Source organism: Abrus precatorius, unplaced genomic scaffold (genome assembly GCF_003935025.1).
Source record: "Abrus precatorius isolate BTA unplaced genomic scaffold, Abrus_2018 Scaffold8, whole genome shotgun sequence".
In the NCBI taxonomy this organism is placed as follows: domain Eukaryota; kingdom Viridiplantae; phylum Streptophyta; class Magnoliopsida; order Fabales; family Fabaceae; genus Abrus; species Abrus precatorius.
The window spans coordinates 21,789,829-21,811,861 of NW_020874428.1; positions in this window are offsets into that span (position 1 = coordinate 21,789,829).

A 22,033-nucleotide genomic window follows, 5' to 3' on the forward strand; every position below is an offset into this window, starting at 1 on the left:
TCCTGCAAATGTTATTGATTTCCTCACAGATTGAAACAGGGAGAACCAAGGCTTGCATTGTATAGGTTGGTACACTCATAAGACAAGATTGGGCCAGAGAGACCCTTCCTGCCATAGACAAAGACTTAACTTTCCAAGAAGCAAGTTTTTTCTGGATCTTGTCAATGAGATGGGAGAAGTCTGTCCTATTGGGTTTATGATGGTTAATAAGGATTCCAAGATAAATTCCAAACTTAACCTGAGACTTGATTTTAAGCTTATCACAAATAGTACTAGAGAGAATAGGATCATTGTTTTTAGAGAAAAAGATAGAAGATTTATTAAAATTAATATTGAGTCCAGAAGCAGAGCAAAAAGAAGTTAGGACCTATTGAATGCTCTTAGCCTGTTGGATGTCTGCTTTAGTAATAAGGATGATATCATCAGCAAAGAATAAATAGGATAACCTAGGACCTATTCCATTAAAGGAAAAAGGGGTCTAATCTTTATTAATGATTTTATCTTGAATTAAATTAGCTAGCCTTTCAAGACATAAAACAAAAAGGTAGGGAGAAAGAGGATCTCTCTACCTGATTCCTCATAAGGTCTAAAAGAGTTAGTAGGTTTATTATTCCAGTTCAGATACATAGAAGAAGATGAAATACATTCATAAATGAGATTAGATAAAAAAGAGTCAAGACCAGCCTTAAGCAGAGTATCCAGAATGAAACTCCACCTAATTTTATCATAGGTTTTCTCTAAATCCAATTTCAATATCATAAAACTATAATGTGCTTAATTTATTAAAGGAGTGAAGGAGTTCTTGAAGGATAAGGGAATTGTCAATCCCTTGCCTACCTGGAGCAAAACTAGTTTGATTTTCAAAAATTAACAAAGGCAGAGAATTCCTTAATCTATTAGCTATGATTTTAGTAATGAGTTTTAGGAATAAGAGTTATAGTTGTACTATTAACATTAACTATACGATGAGGGTTATTAAAAATATCCATAACAAAGTCAGAGATAAAAGGGGCAAGATAATCCCACTAGTTTTTTAAAAATAAAGCATGCAAACCATCAAGCCCTAGAGATTTAAAATTTTCTATACTAAACAAGGCATTTTTAATCTCTCGAATAGTTACAGGAGCTTGAAATCTAACTATATCCATATCCTTGAAGAGAGGAAAAGAAGAGGTACTATCAAGATGAAAACCAGATGGGTGAGGGTCATGATACAGGTTCTAAAAATATTGGATGTCCAAGGTTTTAAGTTTAGTAGGATTATATTCCCACATATTATTGTTATCTTTTAAGGCTTCTATAATATTTTTGTGTCTACGAATTTGGGCTGCTTTATGAAAAACTTAGTATTTCTGTCTCCAAGGTTAAGCCATACAACTTTATGATGATGAAACCAGTAACATTCCTCTTGGTCTAGGATTAAAAGGTACTTCTTCCATAAGGCAACCGTGGGATTGGAAAGAAAAGGATTACTCTTAGCAGCCAACCAGTGAGAGATACCTTTAGTTGAAAATACACTTTCTTTTTAAAATGTTACCAAAAACATTTTGATTCTAATCAGAAATGTTTTCCTAAATCTAAGCACATTCTCCACCTAAGAACTGGATCTAATCCAAGCCTTCTTGACCTGACAGGGAAAATCACTATGGGATAGCCAAGAAGCTAAAACTTAAATGTGATATTATTTTTAATAGGGGCATCCTACCCCTAATTTTCAACCATAGACCCACATGGTTAGACTTGGAAATAGGAATATGAATGACAAAACTATTATGAAACAAGGTACGCCAAGCATCGTTAGCCACTACTCTATCTAATCTTTCTTTTAATTGTCCTCTTTGTCAAGTAAACGGGGTTCCTTTGAAACCTACATCTTGCAGTCCACAATAATCAAGACAATTAGCAAGTTTCTTAATGGAGCTGGGATTGGCAAGTCTACCCCCTACCTTCTCCCTCTCATATAAAACAAAATTAAAATCTTCAGCCAAACACTAAGGGGACTGGATATTTACACTAAAGTCCATGAGATCCTTCTAGAAATCAGAGCGCAAATTCTCATGGGGCTAGCATATATAGAGGAGAGAACCCACTCCTCATATCCCTGAAACCTAACTATCAAGTGGATGACTGATTTAGCTTTGTGAAGAATACCTATATTAACCTTTTTAGTATTCCAAATGCATCAAATTCCCCCAGAAAATCCAATAGCATTAATCCTTTCAGAAGTATCTAGATTAAGTTTTTTAATAATTTTATCAGCTTTAGCTTTACTGACTCTAGGTTCAAAAAAGGCTATGAAATCCAAATGATGAATAGAGATCAAGTCATTAACAAGTCTGAAGAAACATTTTCCTCTAACTCCTCTACAGTTCTAAAAAAGACAGGTCATGAGAAAGGGATAGAGGTTTTGATAGCATCTGAAATATGCTGAGAACTAAAAACACACTCCATGGGTTGAAGGTCCTCATCCTATTAAATTCCTGTTCCTAAACAGTGTTAATACTATTTTGCTTGCCAGGATCTGGATGCTTCTCTTTAGGGGTCATTATATTAGGTTGCGGCCAGATACCCTTAGGATTGATACACAAACGATTTATAAAGATTTACTTCCATTAGAACTCTGAATTATATCTTGTTGGATTTGATTCATCAAGTACAAGATTTCTTTATTATCATGATTATCAGTTTTCTTCTTACTAATTTCACAATCCATCCTAATCTCAGTCTGAGGGGGAATCACCTTAATCTTATCTGATTTTTCCTATTTTAGAATTATTCTAGATTTATTTATCTTTTTAAGATAATTACCAGATTTGATAGTATTCTTATTATTATATCTATTCTAAGTGAGAATACTATGAGAGGGCTTAGGTATAAGATTTGTATTAGTATTCTGGGTACTAGGATTTATTGAGATTCCCTAACTGGGATTCCTTATTGCCTAAGACATCAAACTGAGATCTTGAAATATGATCCTTACTGGTATCCACATAATTGAGAGGGTCATTTGTCCTAGATTGTCCTATTTTCTTTCTCATAAGTTTTTTAGCCAGCATCCATGGCCCATAACTACTCTGCCTTTCCTTTTCATTTCCTATAAGAGGATCTTCACCTTTATCTTCACTATTCCTAGGTTGTGGGGGAGAAACATCATTTTTTTTCCATTGAAACAGTGGCAGTTGTATGAGATTGACTAATATCCATGCACTACTCTTGTTTAGTGGCCATACTTTCCATAAGAGAAAAAAATAAGGTGCAGTCTCTCATACTCTACCTTAAACTCTTGACCTAGCACCATAAAGGAAGGGATAAAATTTTTCTTAAGTCCAATTCTACACAGATCCTAACAAGTCTATCCCTCGAGAGCAATGAAGTATGGGAATCTATCTTCAACATAGATCCCAGGCAAACTCCCACCTGCCATAAAAATTTATCATTGTATAATTCCAAGGAAAGGTCAGGGATCCTCACCCAAGCAGCAATTTTTCTAAGTTCCTAGTCTTTCCTAAATAAAGGCCTCCATTGTTGGACCAACAGGTAGTGGTCAAGGATAAGTTAGGGTCCATTAAACAAAGCTAATTTATAATCTTCATTTTTATCAAATTGTACAAGAAAAAAGTTGTTATTCAGATCTAAGATTTTTAACGATCCATTTTTTCCTAAATGTTTGTTAGCTTTTGATTAAGATAGTTGAAGTACACTGATCTACCTAACAGTTTGACAATTAAAATCAGTTTACATGGGAAACACCACAGCTCATAGTCATCTAAAGGAACCCTAATCTTTGGACAAATATCTTAGGAATCATTAGGTTTAATTCTTGATCTTCATTTTTCGATAGGGAAATATTAACTTTTTCCATGATAGTTCTCACAATTTCATTGTTGTAACATCCTTATTTTTGCTCCCTTCCATGTTCACGTGTGTAATACGATTCCATTTTTTTCTCAAAGATAATTCAACGTATTTTACGAAATTTTATGATTTTGGTTAAAGAAATTTTGGGATAGAATACTAATTTTATTTCGTTCCAATAATTCGTCGTGTTTGATTTTTTAAGAGATGGATCTCAATGCGTGGGATTATTTGAAAATCCCATAATTATATTTGTGTTGCAATTGCTATATGCACTAGCAAAGGTGGTGCAGTAGTAGAAAGGTTAGTCCTTATTCAAGAGTTAGAAATCTCTGGTTTCAAACCTCAACAAGGTAAATTTTGCTTCAACAAGTTTTTTTTAAATGAATTGTGAAATGACCAGACTGCCCTCAAAATATCATGCATTCATGAAATAGGTGACAAAACCATAAGATAGGTGACGATAGGTGGAAAAATATGGCGAACCCTTACATGCGCAATGACACGTGTTAGCCATGTGTCGAAGAAGGAAAAGCTCTTACATGCATGATGACATGTGTCAGTCACGTGTCGAAGTAGGAGAAGCCCTTGCATGCGTGATGACACATGGCAGCCATGTGTCGAAGAAGGAGAATCCCTTGCTTGCGTGACACCATGTGTCAGCGAAGGAAGACCAGCTCTTGCATGCGTGACACACGTGCAGCCATATGTTGAAAGATTGACAAAACTAAAATTTATTCTTTCTCCCTCACCGTGTAAGCTCTCTCTCTCACACACTTTCTCTCGGTTCTCTCTTCTCTCCACCATTTCTCTTTATTTTTTGGTGACCTTTGGGTTGTAAACTGCCACCCTTCACAGCCAAAGCCTTGAACATTTCCCTCTCCATGCATAAGCCAAGGTTCTTGCACCTCCTCCATGAAAAAGCTTGAAACCTCCCTCATTCATCCATTGTGTGAGACATTTTTGACCCTCTAAACTTATTTTTCTATACCCAATAACTACATATTTGAATTGTGCTATGGAAAAGCTTTCAAACGCAAGTAGTTTCACTCAAAACGGACATCGGATTCACAAGTTGTGGTAAAAACAGTGAGATCTCTTCCTTGCTCTGCGTTTCAGTGTTTCAGCAACAAAGGAGGTCATTTTTCTTGCTTCTCTAGTTTCCAAACTTGACATGCAAGCATCCTTCTATATTTCTTGCAGAAATACCTTTCAAATAGTATATTGTAGGCTTAAATCTAACATTATTTGCCCCTCAATCACCTAGAGAACGTGAGTGCCTTCATTCTTACGTTTTAATGCAAAAATAGTATAAAGAATCAATTTTCATGCCCTCCTAAGTGATCTCTTTCAATCTATAATTTTGATTTTCATAAGCTACATAAAGATAGCTTTCTGACGCACTATCTCAAGCTTGATTTGGAGTTCGTTTCACACCTCAATGACTTAATTTCGTAAGTATAATCCAAGCTAAATTTTGCTAGTCTAACAGCCGTTGTTCTTCAATTTTTGGGAAAAATTCATGCAGAGAAATTGAAATATAAACCTTCCATCTTGTTCCTTATTGTCTCAGCTTTCTGACGCACTTTGCGGCTCATCAATTGGACTCCAATTGATCAAGATATGCGAAAAATGGTGAGACGCACGCAAAAACTTCATAGAGAAAGTTTGCATTTTTCACCTTGCATGAAATTTGTTCTGCATTTTTCGCTTGCTAAACCTACTTGTTTTTAACTTGGCCTTATTCCTTCACATAATACACTTCATTAGCTTTCCATAGCCACTTTCGGAGTAATATTTGGAGCAAAGATCAAGGAGAAAAACTATTTTTACCATGATATATCCAATTCTAAAAAATTTATGAAAACAATGAAAAAATGTGTTTTTAAATCCCTCTTCATCCAGCTTTATGAACATTCATAAACACTTATGAAATTCTTGTAATTAGATCTTTCCAACAAGCTATCTTAAGCCCATATTCAATCTCATTTGCTAAGTCGAAATGTCAGGACAAACAAAGGTCTCATTTCAAAAATCAGCAGACACACTCTGCATTAATGTGAGTGCTGCGACCAATATGTATTCCCAAAAATTTGAAGGAACATATTTTTATAAAAATTAATGTCTTAGCTTTCAAACAAAATTGGTTGGACCTGATTTGGACCACAAATTAATGAGATATGCAATTTTTAATAAAGTTGTCTCAGAATTACGTTTTCTCTGCTAACAGCAGTAAAAGTCTTCTTTTTGAACCACTTTCATATGATTTTATTGACATGCATTCACGTACTTGTGTTTCTTATGTCATAACCTTTTCATCAAGCTATCTTGTGCTTGATTTGAAGTCCATTTGATCTCTCAACGACATGCATGAACTAAGTATCTTAAATCTGCCAAAACAATCCATGACAGCAGAAACACATCTCAGTAAAATTGTTATTCTGTACCTCTTGCATGCATGAAAAATTATTTTAAGAACATCTCCATAATCCTTAGGATGTTAGTTTCCAAACCCTTTCTGCGGAACTCAATTTGGACGTCATTTCTCTTGCTTTTGGTCCAAAACTCTCAAGCTGTCCAATGTAGAATTTTGTAAAAAATGTTTTTATGAAATTGCATGTGGCAGCAACTTTTTCTCAATTTCTGGAAACCTATGCATGCATGTGGAAAACATTTCCTAACCATGTTCCTATATTCTAGATTATATAAGCTTTCTAACAAGTTATCCCAAGTTTGAATTAGATTCCATTTGCTTCCTCAAAGAACGAGGATAAGTCAGCAACGCATTTTCTAAATCATGACAGTTTTACCTTTCCAAAGAACTATCTTGAGCACAATATGGACACTATATCACTCAATTACACTCCATTTGGTAAGTTTATCGAAACTTGAAATTCTAGTTGTTCAGAACTAAGCACCGTGTTGTATTGATACTGTGTTTAGTTAACTAAAATTATTTGACTCAGTTAAAAACCTCCTCTAATGAGCTTTATGTCTGTATTCTTGAATGAGAAATGCATTGGTACCTCATGTACTTCATTCAGATACTAATGCCTAAGTTATGGGCTCAATAGCAAGAACCACTCGAAAAGGACGATTATCGATCCTGTTGAGAAAAACGCTATTACAACCCAAACCAGGCTGGAAATGGAGCGTCTTTCCTCACCAAGCTAAGTTACTCTCTATGGTGAGGGGGGAAAACTTTCATATGACTCGAGTTAGGAATTGATGGAATGGATAAGAATACACTTGATGAAATTATCAATGTTATATGTGGTTGAAAACTCTTGAGAATTCCCCACTCTCTTGAGTTTATAGACATGTATTTGATATTGAGATGTTTGTTTATATTACTGTGGTACACATGTATATGTGAAATTGTGTGATTAAATGTTAAGTTAAGCAAAATTTCATGGTAAGTTTTAGACTTTTAAACTTGATGAATACTAAGGAGAATGGAAATTGTCCCTTACATCATAGCATTAAGTACACCGAAACTAGTTGAATGAACTAAGCTATAAATTAACATCTATATTCTATCACCTAGTAAAATCAAACCAGACTATGCTAGATAGGAACACCTAGAGACTTATGCTTGATAATTTAGAAAAAGATATGACCCATTAATCAGACTGTTACTTAGAAAATATAATTAACTGACAAGTCTTATGACTTTAAGTCATGCTATGTTTAATCACCCTAATTTATAATTTTAGTTAAAACAAGCAATAAGCAAGAAATTGAACAAGTTTAATATATACTCCAATAATGGATGAAAAAGGAAAGAGAAAATGAAGCCTCGATTTAGGTATCTGACCTTTTAGAAAATTTAATTGAATATGGTATAGAATAGAAACAAAATGACTTAGGTTATGTTTGATAAAATACTAGTCACGTTAACTATGCTCGTGGATTTAGAAAATAAAAAAAAAAAAAAAATCTAAAGTCCTTCTATATAGCAAAATATCTGATGAAAAGATTGAATGAAATGCTGTAAGGAAACTTGGACAAACCTAATGTAGGACGCCTATGAGAATGAAATTCACCTTTTATGAAGATGATTGAGGTATTATGGTTTTGAATATGCTATTATTTGTATATGCATAAGTCTTGCACACATTGTGACATTTGAATATGAATGTGATGACTGCATGATTTTAAAGCCTGGTTTAGCACATGTGAATTGATGACCCATAGCTGGTTGAAAGCATGTAGAGATGCATAGAGAAGTGGATTGAGGCCCCCATTGTGATTATGAAACCCTGAAGGGGTGTGTATGCGTTAATGAGAACACATAGACGGAATTGACATGTAAGTATGACAACACTATTGAGTCTAGCCACTTGCTTGTCTTGGACCTAGAATTTGCAATAGAACCTTAACGATTGAATCAAGGAAAGCAAATGTTTGCAAAAATCTAACATCTTTTTAATCATGAGTAGTAAACTAACTAGGTGGATAAAAATTGAGAATTCAAAGAAAGAGACAAGGCTAGTGAGCTAGGGACCTTAAGTGGATGTGCTTGAAAGCATTGGTATAAGTATATGTCAATCTCTTGTGAAAATTGTCTAAATAGTTGAATATGGAATATTGATCCTGGATTTAAACCAATGTCTGAGTGTGTGATGTGAAACAATATGGGATATTAATTATGATTTGAATTGGCGCCTGTATGCATGATATGGAGATTGAGCTCCAAAGAGAAATGAATTATTCAGATGGCAATGGGTGTAGATACCTCTCCCCTGTGAAGGAAGTCACGAGGTTATTTTATAATTGTTGTTGGTGAAAGATAGGGAGGACCTCGACATCTAGAGGATTTAATGAAGTTGAGTGACTTACCAATAGCCCTATGAGTGTTCTAGGCCCCGAAACTCTGGCTGGGAGTCTCCACGTGATGCTCCTTTATCCTAACCTTCTCCTGAGGCTTATCATGTTAGTTGAGCTAGATCAGTCGGCAGAGATTTGAGTCCCTACCAAACATGTGAAATGTTCGCTGGCTAGTGAAACTCCTAACAACTTCTAATGATAGGAATGGATCCAAGAGTCACATGAGCATAACAAATGATTTTAAACCAAACCAAATGTCAGCATATGCATAAGTCCCATGCATCATGGTCTACCATTGAATTGGAAATGTATGAGGTGTCTGCTTGTGAATGAATGAGATTATTTATATTATATTGGTTAAGTTGATTTTTGAAAATCAATGTTTTATATAAGTTTATACTTTCTCCTCTTTATTTCTTTCTTTCCTTTCAAGTCCTAGCTGCTTTTATGAGTATTTGAAAAGTCTCACCCCTCTCTTTTATTCTTGTTTTGCAAATCTTTGATGTTGTGTCCAGGGGCACAAGAATACTTGAGGATTATAAGAAGATTCTGTTAGCAAAATTGCTACAACCAGAAACACAATTGTGTCAATCGGATCATGGTCGCACAAGGGAGTTCCTATGCACGTATGGAATTTCATATGTTAACTAGGGTTATTAGAGTCACTAGGTAAGTAATTCTTTGATGTTGGATTTTACCAAATTGGTATGATACTAGTTAAGGATTTAATATTTACCTCGTGAACTAATGTCGTATGGGACGCATTAGATCCTTGGAGTACAAGGTGTAAAGTGGTATGGGACGCCTTATGCCTTGTATAAATGTGAAGTCAGTCTCTAGGACTGCTAAGGAGGAAAGTCTGACACGTTGCTTGTAATTGAAAGTGTGTTTGCTTGATTAGAATATACATGCGATAAACTATATGAGAATGATTCACTAAGAATAAGAATCAATTTATAGGTAAAAAAAAAATTGGCATTTTCGTTGTTAGAAAAAGATTGTTACAATTGTCATCAAGAGACATATTAAAATCCCTAGATTCTAACACTTTAATTCGATTTTATTGACAATTACAATTACAATTCACTTTATAGGAAATTAACCGTTAGAAATTTCAATTAATTACGAGAAGACATTTCATGAAATAAAATTATTTCCTAGTTAAATTATAAATTTTGTTTTGACATGTAATACTTTTTTATTTTTAATTTCTACAAAAAATATTAAATTTTAGTCCTTTCATCAAAATAATTTAATTAAAATACATTAAAAATAAATATTTTTATGTATACTATCATTTTATTTTTAATTACCATACTAATAAGAATAATTTATTTTATAATATTTAATTTAAACATACTATTTATAATATATTTTAATTAGTTAACAGTATTAAAATTATAACAACCCAAGAGAGTTTGGTGCATAGATAGGTATGATTGAAGTTCTTAAAAAATAGTTAGTCTCATAGAAACATAGATATTTATTGATTGGTGGGACAATCATTCTGATTAATGTTATCATCAATGCGATTTCGTTACACTTCTTGTCCTTTTACAAAGCATCGAAGTTAGTTATTATGGAGTTTCTATCCATTCAGCATAACTTTTTTGAAGGGATGTCAAGGATGGGTCTAAAATCCTATAGGTGAAATGGGACTTTGTTTGTTGTCTGCGGAAGGATGGCGGCTTGGACATTCGCAATAAGGAGTGGTTTAATTGAACCCTTCTTGGAAAATGGATATGGTTTAGTGTTAATAGTGTTGGCTCTTTATGGGTTTGTGTCTTAGAAGCAAGGTATGATAAGTTTGCCTCTTCTATTCATAGACTTGTTGTGAATAATAAGAATTCTATGTAGTGGTATGATCTGATGGTGGTTATTCAACAAGGTCATTCTTGACTGGATGAGAAGTTAGATAGGTGTGTAGGGGATGGTTTAAATACTTTGTTTTGGTGGGATAAGTGGGTTGGTGGAGTGCGTTTATGTGAGGCTTTTTCACGTTTATTTGCGGTAATAAGAAATGTGAATTCCAATATTCTAAAAAATAATTTGCATGATGGAACTAGGTAGGTATGGAAAGTGAGTTAAAGGAGAAGTTTGTTTCAACATAAGCACACTACTAATAACCTTATGTTAGAGCTTATAGACGATGTTTTTGTGAGGGTTTTGGAAGAGGATAAATAAGTTTAGAGAGCTGATTCCTTAGGTTGTTATTCAATTTAATCTTCTTATTTATTGTTATCTGAATTGATGAGTTGTCTGAATAATATTGCACTTGTTATGGTAGACATTTTGAGAAAGTTATGAAAAGATAAGGTTCTTCTCAAGTATATTATTTTTTCTTGACAACTACTGTTGAATACACTTCCTTGTAGAGGGTTGATAGTCATGGTGTCCATATAGCTAATACTTCCTAATGTTTCTGTTCCTATTTGGAGAAAATTTCAAATCATTTGTTTTTACTATGTTCAATTTCATCTAAGATCTGATACTTTACTTTATGTTGGCTTGGATTTTTAATAGTTTTACTGGCAAATATTTCTTCTCATCTTTTATCTTAAATTGGTACTAGTAGCAATAAAAGTGAGCTTCATACTCTATTTATTGTTTGGGTTAGTGTTGTGTGGTCTTCATGACTACATAGGAATAATATGTTTTTTTTTTCTAGTGTTTTGGATGAAAGGGAGTTGTTGGATTCTATTATTTTAAGATTTTAGAAGTGATTGTCATTGTGTAACAAGAAAAAATTGATTACCTTTGCTAATTGGCACTTGAACTCATGTCTTTGCTTGTTTAAAACTTAAAAGCATAAAATGATTATACTTCTACTTCTTTTCATTTTCCTTATTTTTTTGTGAATTCTAGTTTATTTTCTTCCTTTGTCTAAGAGTTTTAAGTATCCATACTCTCTTTAATAACATTTGTTTTCCTGTAAAAAAAAATAATGCCCTAAAATTCAATTTATATAAAAATTGCTTTGATATTTAAATTAATATCTATATTTGATTTTTTTTTTTTATACTTTATTTCAACCCTTTCGTGTAAGGAATTTTATAATTTAGTCTTACGTATGATATAATATTATATTATATTTTAATTTTTATATATAAAAATAAAAAAATATTTAAATTTTGTTATAACTTTAATAAATAATTATAACTAAGTTTTTATATAAAAATTTAAGTGTATGAGTTTTTTTATATACAATAATGTAATAAAACGGATCAATTAGAAACATTAAAACTATCATTTAACTTTGTTTCCTTCAACTAACCAATCCCACAAATAATAATATTACTAGTTTATTTTGTTTCGTATATTACTAGTTATTAACCCGTAGGGGTCTATTACTCTGTATTTATATATTTTAAATAAATAATAAAATAAAAGTTTAAAATTGATGATGTATCATGTCATATATAAATTTGTTAATATTTAAAAATTATATATATATATATATTAATAAATATATTTTTATCTAACGTCAAATACTCAACTTCATCAAACTAGCATGACCAATGTTGCTCCACTAATATTTAGTGTAGAAGGAAAGTTTTCTTAGACTCATTGATAATTGTGCTCATACATCCAACCTTGTCATTATTTAAATTTATTTCAAATTTAGTTGCAACTTAAACGGTTTAATCATCATACACACATACATGCACTATTTAATATTTTTAATAAATGCAATTTTATTAGATGCATCATAACACATTGCAATAACACTAAATGCATTTTATACATGATTATAGAAAACAACAAACCCACTCTTGGAACTATCAAACAAATATAAAGATGAAATTTATGAACTCAAACAAAAGTATTATGAAAATAAAATCAAATTATAATATATATATATATATATATATATATATATATATTATTCAATTCAATTTAATATATTGTATTCTTTAAAATTATAATTGATTAAAATATATATCTAATTCTTATATTTGATATATTTATAAATTATTTTTAATACTTAAAAAAGTTTACATTTTAGTCGCTATGTTTTAAAAAATTTGAATGTTAATTACTATATTTGAAATAATTAATAGTTTAATTTTTATACAAATATTTTATTATGATTTGATTACCTTTATTATTAACGTGTTTAGATCACAAATCAAAATATAAGTGATAAATATGTAAACTATGAGAATTAAATATAAAGTTTATTTTTTTTTCTCACGTAAAAGTTAGAAATTGTTCTTGTCTCTTTAATTTTAATATATATATATATATATATATATATATTCAAAAATATATTTTATTATTTCACTTAATAAGCTTTTATAAATAATAAATTTTATTAATATAACTATTAAATGAAATTATATATTTATGTTAATATACATATCGATCTAGTATTAAATAAATTATATATTTATAAATATGTATGTATACTCAACATTTATTTATATTTTTATTAGTATAAATATTATCTGTCATTAATTAATTAAATAATATTTTTAGGCATGTGATTTAAGATAGTTATCATAAAATTAATATTTTTAATTATATAATAATTTATAATTAGTTGATAATGTGATAAATTTAAATTATTAGTGTTCCTGTAAAGGATACACTTATTTGTCGAAATCTCTGCCCTTGTCTTTTGCTATGACGACCTTGTAGAATATTCAAGATTCTTCTTGTGTATAAGGGAGAAGGTATCTGCAAATTCACTATGATAGTGAAGTCAGTGTTTGGTATAAGACAATAAATTTTATTAAATATTCTCAAGTCAAACTCTTTACCTGTCTTTTTTACTTTTCTTTTACAGACATAATATTAGGCTAATGGACTTGATGGATCAGCCCTAAATTATCCTTCTGGTTGCTTGGATAATTATCTTAATTAACTTATTAATTTATTTTGATGTGACCGAAAGGGGTGTTGGTACTCATCGTCTAAAAAGTAAAGCTGAAGGGGTGTAAGTATCCTTCTTCTTTAATGAGACCAAAAGGATATTCAGTTTTCATTTTTGTATAATTAATCGAGTAGTTTCTAATCTAGTATAATTAGAATATTTTGATTAAAATATATTAAATAATAAAAAAAGATTTTTTTTACTACAGTAGTGTATTTCATTTTAAAATTAAAAGATCGCGATAATTTTTAATTTTTTTATGCAGATAAAGTGGGTCACATTTATATATGACTTACTAAAAATTTTTAAAATTGGGATTATTTGTAATATATGATTATCATCCTTATAATTTTTTTTTAAAAAAAATAAGTTGTCAATTTTACGTTTGACTTTCAATTTTTTTAATAAAAAAAATAGTGAGAAATAACAAGTATGACTATCTTATTAAAATTTAATTTTAATATTAAAATAGATTAGTTAACTAGTTAGTTAAGTTACTTCTGATGAAAAACAATTAATGTGTTAAATAATATGGTATGTTATGTAATAAAAGTAAATTTACTATTTTTTTAAAATTTATTTTATTTATATTATCACATTTAATTTTTAAAATAAGTATTCTTTATTTTTTAAAATAATATCAAAAATATTAAAAAATGTTACATTGAATACTTTTGAAAAGAATCTAATTTACAAATTAATTTTTTAAATAAAAAATATATTATAAAAATTTATAGCAATGTTTAAGTTCTAAGGCCCCTTCCTTTTTCTTCAATGAAATCACTAACATTATTTCTAATAATTGGTAAAACATTAAGATTTAATAGCATATTTGAAAAATTAATAATGCTATTCGTTACCTAAACACATAATTACTTTTTTTTATCAAATATAAATTAAATTCATACAAAATAAAAATAAATAAATAATCAAAATACTTTATAATAACTATTAACTCAGTGATGTTTAGAGAAATTTTAAATTTTCCTAAATAAGTTCAACTTCTTTAATTTATCATTATGCATGTATACATATACGTTAGTAAATGCTAAAAAGAAAAAATTACATTGTTAACATTCTACTTGTTAAAAATAATAAATAATAAATTTTATTTTATAAAAAAGGATGAGTGTAATGTCTAAACTTAAGTTGTATTGATAAAACATCACTTATTTTTTTTATTTTTTTGAATGAGTATATTATATTAATAACTTATTTTTTAAAAAATAAAAAATTATTTTAAAATATTTAAGGTTCAAATTACATTATTGCAATAAATTTTTTAAAATTTACATTTTATATGTTAATTACTATTCATATTATATTATGATCAAGTTTGGATGAGTTTGCAAAAAAGTTGTTTTAAGAAAAAAAAATAACAAAAAATTATAAAATTTTTCTTATAAATTTAACATAATTTTTTTTTAAAAAAAGTAGAGAAGTTAAACAAAAAAGAGTTTTAAAAAATAAAAATGAATTTTAATTTATTAAAAAGAGTTTTATTATTATTATATATTTTTTCATAATTTTTGGTGGAGCCTTACTGTACACATATATAAACGTAATGAATGTCAAATGTAATGTGATGTTTTTTTGGGATATATGATAATGTTTTCTTATGTAATGAAGATAAATAAAAAGTGTTTCTATTAGGGATATACTAGTCATCTAGAAGCTTCTCTACTGTATTGTGTGATGATATCCTTGCAAGTACCTTTGACTTTATTCTATCTGATGGCATTAGGAAAATGTACCTGCAAAAGGCACTTTAATGGTAAAGTCAAATGTCGGTATAAGCAATGAATATTATATTCTATTCAAAAGTCAACCTTTTAGCTATACTTCTTACTTCCCTTTTATAGGTCATATTTGGGCTAATAGGGCTCATGAGTCAGCCCTATATTAAAGCCTTTCTATTTAGGTAATTAATTATTGAGTGTTGGTCTTCAGGTCAAAGAGGTATTCAGATTCCTTGTTTCGTGACAGTGACCGAGTAGTATTTGTCTTATCCGGTACATTACCCCCCAAGCTTGAGGAGGTAAGACATAAGGGCATCAGATTTGTTAGAGTTGGAGTTAATACTTTATATAGGCCGATGGGTAAAACTGATAAGGTACGTGTAAGCTTTGACATTGTTAGGCTGAAAGGGTGCTCGAATAACTGAATACGCAAGAAAGGGTCGAATTAGTTATTATATTTGAAGTTATAGATTTTTTAAGGTTTTCATGGATTAGGGTTTCTTCATGATTCGTGCTTCTGAAACAAAAGGTTACGCGTTCTGAACTGTTAATCTTAAAATAGACCTGACGGTTGAGAAAGGGAGTGGCCTTTCATCTGTCTGAAGGCATATGTCTTATAAATAGGCGGTAGTTCAGGTATTATGTACGCTTTTCTTCTCTGCACCGAAGGGTATACTTCTTGCTCATTTGCTCGAGTGTTCTTTCTTTCATATTTATAGGCACGTTTGTTTTCTACTTTGTCCTCCTCTTCTTGTTCTTGTATGAATAATTCAATGGAGTGGGAGGATTCGTTGTCTGAGAGCTTGGGACCGAATAGTCATAGGGACACAGTTGGTCATTTCAGGGTGACTGAAGGGGTGGAAGAAACATCACAACAGTTGGATATTGAAGATATTTTTGACCATATTAATATATCAAGTGATTCAGATGATGAAGTGAGAGAGCCAGTACCGAGGTGTACAGAGTCTGACACAGATGAACTTCTTTCTAATACAAGCCCTATGGGGGAAAGGCCGACTTTCTCCCTTGTACTGTTCCTGGGTACGAGTGGGTAGACGGAGAGGCACTGGCATATTTTTCACGCTTTATTTATAAGGAACATCTTCAAAATTTTGTAGACTTGTATAAAATAGGTCTGTGGGGGGATATAGATCCATACCCTATTCATGTTAAGGTTTGTCGAGGGGATGGGCCGGAAAATCCAAAACTTGTATTTTTAGGTGAAGATGCTGGGCTAGCCAATACCTTCTTTGTATATGAATGTTTGTTTAGAGAATTAGGTGTATTTTTTCCCTTTGATGATTTTCAAATGGGAGTACTCCGCTTGTTAAATGTGGCGTCAACTAAGTTGCACCCAAATGGGTGGCCCACAATGCAAGCATTTCATACATAATATAAATTTCATTATATAGAACCTAGTATAGGTCTTTTCCTCCATTTCTTTTGTACCCGTCCTTTTGATAAGGCTAGGTGGGTTTCACTAATAAGGCAAGCCGAATTGTCATTATTTAAACCATATACTTCTTCATTCAAGAGTTTCAAGATCGGATACTTCAAAGTAAAAGTGAACCCTCGTGTAGGAAAAAAATATGTTTATGATAATGAAGGTGAAGTCCTCTTCCCTTTCCATTGTACCCGAGTACCTCGTCAGTATGACGTATATCCTGAAGAGATGTTGTCTGCTAAAAAGTTATCGTCCTTGAATTACTTGAAATCTTTGCCTCAAGAGCTTCCTGCCCGAGCTATTATACTTTTGCTCAAATCTCTTCAACCTCGATTTGATATGGAGGGTATGCTTCGTTTCTGTGATAGTTATTTTATTGATCATGTTATATTGATTTGGCTTCTTGTTCTCAGTACAGGCATAATGGCAGAAGTGGGAGCGGTTGTGACCTACCGACAAGCCCTTAAAGATGTTATCCTAGAGGGCACGATAGTTAAGCAACACCGCCATCTTCAAGTAGACAGAATCGCAGATCTTGATACCGGTCGCCCTACTCCTGCCGTCACCTCGATCCTTGAAGGTGCCTAAAAGAACAGAAAAGACAAGGGTAAGGAGAAAGAAGCAGCTTGAAAGAAGAAACAACTGCACACTAAAGCCCCTCAAAAAACTACTCCCACGTTGAGTAGTTCTTCCAAATTTGTTGTTCCTCCGTTGTCGATGACTGAGAACTTTTTTGGAAAGGGTGTTCGGCTAACACGGTTGGTCTCTCTAGATATACTATCAGAAGAAGGCAGAGCTCTCCTTGATGGCCATGATAAGAGATCAAAGTGGGCTTGGTTTTGCGAGTACCACACCCGAGCCATGGTTATGGCCCGAAATTTGGCTTTGGAGCCCATTGTTGATTTCGAGAAGACTCAACATCAATTGGACACCACCAAAAAGGCTTTGGAGCAGAGTGAAGAAGTTTGGTCTAACTTGGCCGATACTAATCAAGCCCTGGAGCATGAGGTGGATTAGTTGAAGAAGCACCTCAAAATCATGGATGACTGAGTTTGGGCTACCAAAGATCAGGCTCGGGTGGCAGAAGATTGTGCTCAGTCTACAAAGGATCATGCTCGTATTGTTGAGAAAGCTACCAAGGCCAGAGGCTTGGAGTTGGCCGACGCCTTGGCAAAGGAGAGGCAGAACAAGGAAAAGGCTGAAGCAGACATAAAGGCTTTTGTAGCCGAGTGTCATCGCAACATCATTGACAAGCATGCAGTTGGTTTCCAATACGCTATTCAGCAAGCGGTGTAGTTTTGTCAAGTACCGCCTTCATTCCATTTCGATGTGACGAGGGATTTTTTCCAAGGAAAATTCCTTCGTTTCAAAGAAATGCTTGAATATGTTGAAGCCAATTCCCTTGCTTCCTGCCAAAACTTGCCAGCAAACAGGGGCAATCAAGGTTAGGTTGATAAAGTTGTTGAAGATGTTCTTACCCAAGGAGCCGGCGAGTAGTCCATAGGCCATTTATTTTTCATTTTTTAGAATGGGGCCAATAAGGACCATATTGTAAATCTTTCTCGGCCATTTGGTGCCTTTAAATGAAACAACTTTAGTTTATTCAATCATGTCTTTATGTTACACATTATTTTTGATAATCGTAAATCATGACTGGTGTGTTTTCGGTAATCAAGTAATATTTGAGTAGGGTACTTAGAATAAAATAAATTTGAATTTGAATTATTTATAACTGAATGTGTAACTAAGTGTATGTCATTTTTAACCGCAGATGCCAGCATGTTTGATTCATCCTTAATCGAGTAGGAATACATGGAAGAAAATATTTCTCAACCTTCACCCGATAAGGGTACTCAGAAGGGAATGTTGTTCATTCTTAACCGAACAGGATACTCGGGAGGGAATGTTGTTCATCCTTAGCCGAATAGGGGTACTTGGGAGAAAATTTTATAAGTAGACAGATCTTATGTAAGAAGTAGTTTTTATTGATAAGTGTCTCATTAAAAACCTCAGAAAAACCTCTTTTCACGTTCTTTTAAGAGGATAAAACTCGAGCGAGGAAAAAAGTGCACATAGTTTACACATTACATTTTAACTAAAATAATGCTTTAAATGCGACACATTCTAGGTTCTTGGTATAGCTTTCCTTTCGAGTATTTCAAGCTTGTATGATTCGTTGTCTAGGCAGGCTGTTACCCGAAAGGATCCAAAAAAAAACTGAGCATTTTGTGGCCGACGGCTCCATCAACCAAGGTGTCGATGTTGGGAAGGGGATAAGCATCCTTAGGGCATGCCTTCTTCAAATCAGTGAAATTGGTGCACATCCTCCACTTCCCATTAGCCTTTCTTACCACAACAACATTAGCCAGCCAAGTAGAGTAACGTACTTCACAGATAAAGCTGCTTGTAATAGCTTGCTAATCTCTTCTCAGACTGCTCATGCTCTTTCACCTCCTATCTTCCTTTTTTTCTAGGCTACCGGTTTGGCCCCTTTATAGACTGATAAAAAATGACACAAGAAATCAGGGTCTATTCCTAGCATATCTGAGGTCAACCATGCAAGCAAGTTCGTATTGCTTAGAAGCACCTTTTGAAGGACCTACTTCTCGTCTGAGGACAGGCCGGTTCCAAGGTATGTGACCTGTTCAAAATTTTTTCCTAATTAAAAAGGTTTTTTTATCTTCGTTCGGTTCAACACAAAGCCCTTCATCTATTCTTAGGTCAAGTTCTATATCCAACTCTACCTCGAACCATGGAGATATGATGTTGACATCTCGTCTATGCCCAGAGAGGGGTTTTAGGTGCAAGCTTGCAAAATAGCATTGTCTAGCCATCTTTTGGTCTGCATGAACCGTAACAATTTAACCTCTATTTGAGGGGAATTTCATAGTCAAGTGAGGAGTGGACACTATGGCTTTTAACTTATTGAGTAATGGCCGATCGAGCAATATATTATATAAAGTGCTTTCATGTACCACTAGGTAAATTACCTTGATATATTTTCCTTCCTACTCTGATCCGAACAGGGTATATAAATCAATGCAGCCCCAGGTTTCCACTCGCTCTCCTGAAAAGCTAATGAGTGGTTTATTATACTCCTTCAATTTCTCTTCTAGTATCCCCAACTGCTTGAAAGTATTCAAGTAAAGGATATCAGTCGAACTCCCTTAATCAATTAGGGCTTTTCATACTTTTCAATTAAGAATATCAACGCATGATTTACAGATTGAACATGTCTCAAATGTCTTTTTCAGGTCAAGTTGGTAGACTTGCCCCTAGCAAATCCTCCTACTATAGTATTAACGATTCGACAAGGATACTTCTCGCGCTCCTCATGACACCTAGCAGGTGGCTCTCTTGATCTACTATGTTGTCGTTCATTTCTCCTTTCTTAAAATCTCCTTGAAGGCTCGGATTGGTAATTTCTGCCCCTCTCGGTTTGTATAAATCTTTGCATATGGCCAGCTTTAATCAAGTCCTCAATGCGGTATTTAAGAGTTCTACATTTTTCTGTAGTATAGCCCCTATTTCTGTGGTAACAGCATGATTTTGACTTATCTGCCTGAGGGAGGTGTTCGCACGCCTAGGGATAGTCAGTATCTCTGTTATCAATGCCTGTTCGAGTACCTTAGACCGATTAGTATTTAAAGTGGCATAAGAGGTATATTTTGGTCCTCTTGGGGGTCGCTCAACTCCACCTCTCTTCCCTCTGATTTCCTGTCTATTTTTTAATGGTTCACTCCTGTCACCCTCTATTTGGTTTGACCCCATTTCCATTCAAACTTGGCCTCAATATTCGGCCAGCTCTTCCATTTGTATGTACTTTGCTGCCGACTTCTTAGTTCATCTAAATCAGTGGGTGGTTTCTTACATATGTTATTGACAAAAGGTCCCAGCTTTAAAGTCGTCGTAAGATTATGCATGGCGACTGCCGATTCCAGGTTGTGGATTGAGAGGGCTACCTTGCCGAAGTGTTTCATGAACGCCCTAAGTATCTCTTTCTTCTCTTGACGAATATTAACTAGTGTCAATCATGTCAATGGATAAGAACAGCTTGTGGCAAACTACAGAATGAATCTTGTGCAGAGTGTTTCAAATGAGTTGATTGACGAGAGGGAAAATTTGGTGAACCAATTAAGAGCTGGTCCATAGAGTGATGGGGGAATATCTGATATAATAAAGCATCATTGTCTGTGTATAGGTCGACCTGAGTTGAAAAGATATATAAATGCTCTTCAGGATCAGACATTCCATAATTCTTTTTCAATGTTATACCCCTCCAATTTTCTGGTAATTAAGCTTCCAAGATGGGTCGAGTGTCACTTTCTCAACAGTTGCAATAAAATTGACTAGAAAGTGTACTAGTATTATTGTAGCAAATTATAAAATCTTTGAATCATGTTTGAGTTCCAAATATCGTCCTCAGGGAATAATTTTCTCAAATATCACTTCACAATTCAACAATTAGTTGAGCCTAAAGCAATTCAATTGGAATTTGTAATGTTTGAAAACAAATAAACCAGTACAAAATACAGAAATTGCAGCAAAGCAAAAGATACAAATTTCTATATGGAAATAGATGTATGAAACATAGTTAGGGATTTACTTCACCAAAACTTCAGTGTTAATTCAATCAAGTTTTGAACCTTCAAGCATTTGGATTGAATGACAATCAATTTCATGATGTGTTAATCAGAGGTTAATTCTTTAACTCAATGAATCTAACATTCAATTCAATCATCCTAAATTCTTAGATTTGGTTCAATTAAATGTTGCATTAAGCATTAGAAACTAAAAGATTGCAAGGTTACTATGTCTTATCCCTAAGAAATCAATAATCTTGGTAATTGATTCAAATCTGAGAAACAATTTCAACTTCCATTAATAAGAGTTTCTCTGTGATTAGTTAATCAAATTTCTATTCAATAATTACTTAAAAAGCAGAATCAATTACTCAATCTAATCCCACACTCAAAGTTCAGATCCAAAATCAATTTAACACTTTTATTTTGGATCCATAAATCTCTAACTACGAAGAGTTTAGAACTACATTACAAGATGAAAAGAAAAAGAAAGAGAAGAAAGAGATGAGTAGAGAATTATTTTTAATCCAATCTTCAATCTGATTCCTCAAAATGTGAAGCTTGGTATTCGTCCTCAATCTTTCTCTCAGACTCTCTCAAGACAAGAAAACGAAATGCAAATGAAAAATGAACAAAAGATACTAAGTTCTGAGCTAATCTTTAATTTATAGATTTTCTCGCCTTTCTGTTTAATCACTATTTTTCA